This window comes from Salvelinus sp. IW2-2015, linkage group LG10, assembly GCF_002910315.2.
Source record: "Salvelinus sp. IW2-2015 linkage group LG10, ASM291031v2, whole genome shotgun sequence".
NCBI classification, from domain to species: Eukaryota; Metazoa; Chordata; class Actinopteri; order Salmoniformes; family Salmonidae; genus Salvelinus; species Salvelinus sp. IW2-2015.
Window position 1 is genome coordinate 18,618,216 of NC_036850.1, and position 7,948 is coordinate 18,626,163.

At 41.5% G+C, this 7,948-nt stretch overlaps 1 pseudogene; it reads right to left on the minus strand.

Annotated features, from left to right (window-relative positions):
• Positions 1 to 796: 796 nt before the first annotated feature.
• On the minus strand, positions 797 to 2,097 carry LOC111969133 (ribonuclease inhibitor-like; annotated as a pseudogene).
• Positions 2,098 to 7,948: the final 5,851 nt, after the last annotated feature.

Genomic DNA, 7,948 nt, shown 5'->3' on the forward strand with positions numbered 1-7,948 from the left:
AGCAAATATGAATATAAACAAAGTACAACATGACAAAATTCACATATAAATACAGTGGTATGTATAACAGATATCTCAGACACATTAGTAAAGCCAATGTATGATTACATTTCCTTAATTCTCTCATTTTAATCAATTGTACAATAGAGAAGGGCAGTGCTAGGTGTCAAAACCTGACAATGTCCAATCTCATATTTTGCAATATTGTCACTATCACTTTATTGCATAAGAACTATGTAAATGATAGTGTAGAGATACATGTAAAAACAACACAAGTACGTATGGTTGTCATCATTTAACAATAGTAAGTTGTTTCTGTTGGCTATAGATAATGATGTCTCACAGAGATCATCCTAAGGGCTACTTATTTCCCAACTATTTTCTGCTGCACTAGTAAGTGACACTCATCACACAAAAGAGTGACGGTCTCTCAAAAGGAATGAGTAGTCATGCAGGGCCCATACCGGCCAGAGGGACATATAGGAGTAGGGCTCCAGGTCAAGCATAAACCCTGGGTAGAGGGGCTCATTGAATGTGGTCTGGAATGTATACAGGTGTGTCACTGTGTCAGAGGAGACTCTGTAGAAGGACAAAAGGCTGGCCGGCCAGTCCAGATAGACCCCTACTCTTTTGGCGGGTTGGGTGTCTCCCTGGGGTTTAAAGGAGTTGTTGGGGGGGGGGGKGGGAGAGGTATATCAGCCTCTTCATTGTTGTGGCAGACCAGGCCGAATGCTATATTCTCCAGAGCAGTTTAAGACACCAGGATTTGTCATTGGATCCAAGTTTACAGAGACTGCTATGTCCTTTTCTGCTGATATCTTTTATATGTCACCCCAATCTTAGTCTCAATCCCATTCCACTGTACCTCCCAGTAACATCGCCCAGTCAGACCGTCTTTACACAGCACCTGTGGCCAGTGTTCAAACCTCTCTGGATGATCAGGATATTGTTGATTATTGCTGATTATTTTCCATCACCCTCACCTGTTCAATCCTCTCAGACGGAGATAGGTGTCTGTGTGCTGTGTCTGGGTCCAGTGTGAGCTTACAAGCATACTTCCTAAGTAGCCATGGTTTTACCCAGAACTCTTCATTATGGTCCACATCAAGTTTCTCCAGTCTACAGTGTGGATCCTCCAGTCTAGCTGAAAGAACCTTCAAGCCTGATTCTCCTGGGTGATTGAAGATCAGGTCCAGCTCTCTCAGATGGGAGGGGTTGGACCTCAGAGCTGAAGCCAGAAAATTACAGTCCTCCTCTGTCACGCCACAAAATAATAGCCTTAGTATCTCTAGTTTACATTTGGATTCTGCAGACCAGCAGAGAGCCATTTCACTCCTGTATCGTGCAGGTCATCGTGACTTAGGTCCAGTTTTCTCAGGGAAGAGGAGCTGATGCCAACACTTCATAACATTTCTTGGTCAGGGAACATCTGTATAGCCTTAGTGTCTCCAGTTTAGTGTGTGGACCTTTCAGTGAAGCAATGAGGATTGTCATTCTGTCATCATCATCATCATAATAATCATAATCATCATGATCATCATCATCATCAAACAGTTTAAAGTTCCTCAGGTCAAGCTCTCTCAGTGGTGAGTCTGCAGATTGGATAACGGAAGCCAGTGATTCACACAGCTTGTGTGTGGGTGTGAGAGTGAAGCCAGACAGCCGCAGTGTCTCCAGTTTACAGTGTGGATCTTTCAGTGAAGCAAAGAGAACATTCAATCTGTGCTCCTCAACATCCCTAACCCACTCGTTGTCATAAAAATCATAGTCATGCAGTGTCACTCTGACACTCAGGTCAAGCGCTCTCAGAGGTGAGTCTGCTGATTGTAGAATGGAGGCCAGTGTTTCACAGTACTCCTCAGAAGGTGTAAAGTCAGGCAGTTTTGCCTTTCTGCATTTCCTCACAGCTGGGCCCAGTCTCTCACGCCCCTCCTCTGATATGTTGTATTTCCTCATATCAATCTCATCCAGCACACCCCTTGACATCAGCAGTGCATTGGCCTGTGCTGAGCAGTTTGTTTCAGAAAATGTTGTGTCTGTATGATATCCTGACCTCAGGAACTTCTGTATGTCCTCATGTGCAGAGTTGTCTTTCATCTCAGTCAAGCAGATGAGGAGATTGATGTATCTATCAGGTGAGAGATTCCTTATAGAAGGTTCTCTGAGGTATTCCTTAACTTCTCTGCGCTACGAATCCCGTTAGCGGGATCACTTTCCTAAACAACCGCTAGAATTGCAGAGCGCCAAATGCAAAAATATTACAACAAATATTTATAATCATGCAATCACAAGTGAAATATACCAAAACACAGCTTAGCTTGTTAATCCACCTATCGTGTCAGATTTTGAAAATATACTTTACATCGAAAGAAATCCAAGCTTTTGTGAGTGTAGCAATCAATGCTACAACAGCTAGCCCCAAGTAGCATGGTCACGAAAGTCAGAAAAGCAATAAAATTAATCGCTTACCTTTGATAATCTTCGGATGTTTGCACTCACGAGACTCCCAGTTACACAACAAATGTTCTTTTTGTTCGATAAATATTACTTTTATCACAAAAAAACGCCATTTGGGTTGCGCGTTATGTTCAGAAACCAAAGCCTTGTTCCGTTCGACAAATTCCAAAAAGTGTCCGTAATGGTCGTAGAAACATGTCAAATGTTTTTTATAATCAGTCCTCAGGTTGTTTTTAACAAACATAATCGATAATATTTCAACCCGGACCATAACCTATTCATTAACTTCTTATGCCTGAAGTGGCAGTATTGAGTAGCTTGGATGAAAGGTGCCCATTGTAAATACTCCAGTTCCTCAGTCTCAGTTGCTAATATATGCATATTATTAGTAGTATTTGATAGAAAACACTCTAAAGTTTCTAAAACGGTTTGAATTAAGTCTGTGCGATTAACAGAACTCATATGGTAGGCAAAAACCTGAGAAGTTCCACTTCCTGTTTGTATTTTTTCTAGGGGTGTCATATTTTCAACCAAGGGCTGATTCAAAATACAGAGAGATGTGGATGGGTTTGCACTTCCTACGGCTTCCAGTAGATGTCAGCAATCAACAGAACTAAGTCTGATGACTCTAATGTGAAGGGGGGTCGAATTAGACAGAATTTAGTATCAGGTCCCATGAGGTGACCACGCATTCCCCACGCGCGTTCACGTGAGAGGCAGCTGTGTTCCATCTCTCAATTGAAGTCGTTATAGTTCTCCGGTTGGAACGTTATTCAAGATGTATGTTAACTACATTCTAAAGATTGATTCAGTACATCGTTTGCCATGTTTCTACTGACTATAACGGAATGTTTGGACATTTCGTCACGTTATAGTGGTCGCGCTTTGAGACTTTGGTTAGGGTTTTGGTAAACAATTCGAAAGTAGCTAATTTGACATGAATAACGGACATGAACGAACAAATCAAGCATTTATTGTGGACCTGGGATTCATAGGACTACATTCTGATGAAGTTCATCAAAGGTAATGAAACATTTATCATGTATTTTCTGGTTTCTGTTGAGTCCAACATGGTAAAACAAGTCCTATATCGACAACCTGAAACCTGAAAGGCTGCTCAGCAAGGAAGAAGCCACTGCTCCAAAACGGACATAAAAGAGCCAGACTACGGTTTGCAACTGCACATGGGGACAAAGATCGTACTTTTTGGAGAAATGTCCTCTGGTCTGATGAAACAAAAATATAACTGTTTGGCCATCGTTATGTTTGGGGGAAAAAGGGGGAGGCTTGCAAGTCGAAGAACACCATCCCAACCGTGAAGCACAGGGGTGGCAGCATCATGTTGTGGGCGTGCTTTGCTGCAGGAGGGACTGGTGCACTTCACAAAATAGATGGCATCATGAGGATGGAAAATGATGTGGATATATTGAAGCAGCATCTCAAGACATCAGTCAGGAAGTTAAAGCTTGGTCGCAAATGGGTCTTCCAAATGGACAATGACCCCAAGCATTCTTCCAAAGTTGTGGCAAAATGGCTTAAGGACAATAAAGTCAAGGTATTGAAGTAGCCATCACAAGGCCCTGACCTCAAACCTATAGAAAATGTGTGGGCAGAACTGAAAAAGCGTGTGCGAGCAAGGAGGCCTACAAACCTGCTTTGTCAGGAGGAATGGGCCAAAATTCACACAACTTATTGTGGGAAGCTTGTGGAAGGCTACCCGAAACGTTTGACCCAAGTTAAACAATTTAAAGGCAATGCTACCAAATACTAATTGAATGTATGTAAACTTCTGACCCACTGGGAGTGTGATGAAAGAAATAAAAGCTGAAATAAATAATTTTCTCTACTATTATTCTGACATATCACATTCTTAAAATAAAGTGGTAATCCTAATTGACCTAAAACAGGGAATGTTTACTAGGATTAAATGTCAGGAATTGTGAAAAACTGAGTTTAAATGTATTTGGCAAAGGTGCATGTAAACTTCCGACTTCAACTGTATATTATTCGTAGATGTCTATTTATCACCACAAACCGATGCTGGCACAAAGACCGCACTTAACGAGCAACCTTTCCATTACTGGCCCAAGGCTCTAACTACTAGGCTACCTGCCGCCCCTAGAATTGATGCTCCATAGCTCACAGGTTGGCCCTTATCCCGACCTGTAGAGCACCAGAGTTAGGAGCATTTGCACCAACACAGAGTTATGCCTTGGCCTTTGGACACTGATTGCTGTGATAGCTCTTGGAGTTCTGGTCACATTTCAGAGCACGCTTATTAAGTTCAGGCACGGTTAGAAATAATTAACCGTGTTCGAAGTGGATGGAGGAGAATGAAACTTCATGGAAACTTCATGGAAGCCATTTATGCCCCCAAATGATTTTTGACCAGATTTTTCAACTTTGAAGCTATTTTCCTGTGCACATATTTTGAAGTAGTCTCCATTATAGTATACAATTTTTAAAGCAGCCCTATGCTTAAATTAAATAGTTTCCTACATTTATCTAGATGCTATCCTCACTTATAAATGACCAATAATAAATGCATGCCTAACAATGATAGATTGCTACTATGGCACAAGTAGCCCAGAGTAACTCTGGCAGGGATCCAGCAGACTGCAGCCTGTGTGAATGAGGTCCAAAGTTGAAATGATGCTGTTTATTACTGTAATTGGCGAAAAATGGAGATCGACATTTACAGCATTCTGGTGAAGGCAGTAGTTACCTGCCTTTATGGTTTTACAACTTATGTTTCCTTATTAGCAGCCAGCTATCAGCCTCGTTATAAAAAGGACACAAGAATAAAAGGTATGAAACATTGTACAAATTTTACTCAAAGGTGACTTGGTTCATATAGCTGCTATACTAAACTCTGGGAATGTGTACAGTTGGAACTAAGAATTCCAGACCAGGTTTACTGTATATCTGACAGATGACAACCGTTCAGCTATCATGCCCTTGAGCTCAGTGAGCCATATTGCATGGACAATGATACATTCAGAAGAGAGCAGATCAGAGCACACAAACACAAAATATTTATGAGACCATTTACACATTGATTTGTATTCCTACATTTGTGACAGTTTGCTTTTAATTCAATTGTACTACAGGTCTCTCCACAGGTGATTAGGGACCAACATAGATAGCAGCTTTCAAGTTCCATTAAAATACTTCTCAATAACCTCACTATAACTAGGTCCTTCATTTAAGCCATTAGTGTTAACACTCAGCGTTTCAACTGGTTCAACCACATTATGTAATTAGAGGGAATACAAAGACTAGGTGAACATGTCCTATCAGTTTGATTTCAGTTTGATTGCACCTATATTCTTTTACACCCTGCACCTGAGGGGAACTTTATTACGTAATGTGTTTTTACCTTTCTGAGATCCTCATATCTTCAGGACGGTTTGGGAAGGAAGGAGAGGAGAGAGAAGGGTGCCAGCCGTAAACAGACATGCAGTAAATCAATAAATCCACAGATTTAAGATACTGTCCTTATCAAATTCTTATCAATGCCTTATCAAAATATCAGCTCCTAAAGCCTTATGGGTGATCTGTGAAAACATTTCTACTGCTACTGCAGCAACTAAAGGGCATCCTCTCACAGAGAGAGACAAGAGAAATAGAACAAAACAACCTCACAAATAGTTGGACTCTTAATTCAGTAAATTAAACCATGTCGAAGCTGATCTAGTAAATCCAATTTCAATGTACTTTATGTAGGTCTATTTCAGACATTATGATCATTCAGGAATATCTCCTGGCAAATTCGTCTTCTGGCAGTCAGACAGAGTCTGTGTATTATCCAGGTTGACACTCTGGCCTACTGTTATTACTCTAGTATACAGTCCCACCAGGAATACTATCCGTGTCTTATCTGTGGTGGAGTAAAATTGGTTTGGGACATGAGTGTTTGATGAATGATTCACCCAGCTAGATAGAACAGTATGGTTAACATAATCCATAACTGGAGAATAAGGACAGCCTCTTCACAGTAATAAACTCGCAATGGAGAATACTGTAGGGTAAAAAAACATTTTCTCATCAACACACATATCACTTTTGAGGGAGACATTTTATCGAGTGTAATACAACAACATGAGCTCCCACATGTTCAAATTGAAAATACAGCAAAATACACCAACTTTAGTCACACATTTTCACACATCAAGGTTTATAAAATAAAAAGGAGGTTTTGTTTGAACTGAATAAATAGCTGTTTTTAAAAACCCAGCGAGCCTCAATGTCATGTAGCCAATGCAGCAGTGCTGAGGACGGAAGCGGGGGTAGACATCTTACACAGCCCCAGCAGAGGATCACCTCATCTGTCACTCACCCAGCGGGGGAGGTGAAGGGTAAGGAGGAGACAGGCACGCCGGCTAATCATTTTGTAATCAGGCGTCAAAACAAAACAAAAAAATGTTTATCTGATCAACGCGGGCGGCTGCCAGAGTTGACACGAGCGTTTTTTCCCCCTCCCGTGTCAGAGTGTCAGGCCTAATGGACAGCGGTGCGGAGGGGAGTTAATTATTTTTGACGACGTTCGCTGCTAATTTCCCATTTATATGGAGCCTCGTTTCTCCTCCCCCGTCAGCGAGGATTTATCAATCAAATCAGGGCCCTGAAACAGGCCTGCTGTGTGTTCACACACACACGCTAGGGTATCTGTACACCATCTATACACACATGCAAACGTGCGCACAAACACACACACAATGGGTATTGTTCTCTCTCTCACTGTTACCTCTTGAGGACGTTTGCTGTTTTTTCTGTCTTAATGAGGAAGGAGAGGCAGCATTGTCTGAGAGAAGGCAAGGGAAACAGGCATGTGTAGACATGCTTATGAAGCACAGACCAATTCCCTTCTGATAGTCAGACATGCCACACAAATGGCTCACTCATAGTGTATGGGTAAATATGCTTTGCTTAAGGTACAATATACAACATAACACGTACATGCATTAGGATTGAGGAGTTACCCATGTTCATATAGCACACATACAGTGCCTTCGGAAAGTATTCAGACCCCTTGACTTTTTCCACATTTTGTTAGGTTATTCTATTTAATAGATCAGCTTATTATAAAGTTGATTACATCGTTTTTTCCCTCATCAATCTACACACAATACTCCATAATGACAAAGCGAAAACAAGTTTTTAGAATGTTGTGGTAATTTATAAAAACAACAACTGAAACATCACATGTACATAAGTATTCAGACCCTTTACTCAGTTCTTTGTTGAAGCACCTTTGGCAGCGATTACAGCCTCAAGTCTTCTTGGGTTTAACGCTACAAGCTTGGCACACCTGTATTTAGGGAGTTTCTCCCATTCTTCTCTGCAGATCCTTTCACGCTCAGTCAGTATGGATGGGGAGCGTCGCTGCACAGTTATTTTCAGGTCTTTCCAGAGATGTTCGATCGGGTTCAAGTCCAGGCTCTGGCTGGGCCACTCAAGGACATTCAGAGACTTGTCTCGAAGCCACGCC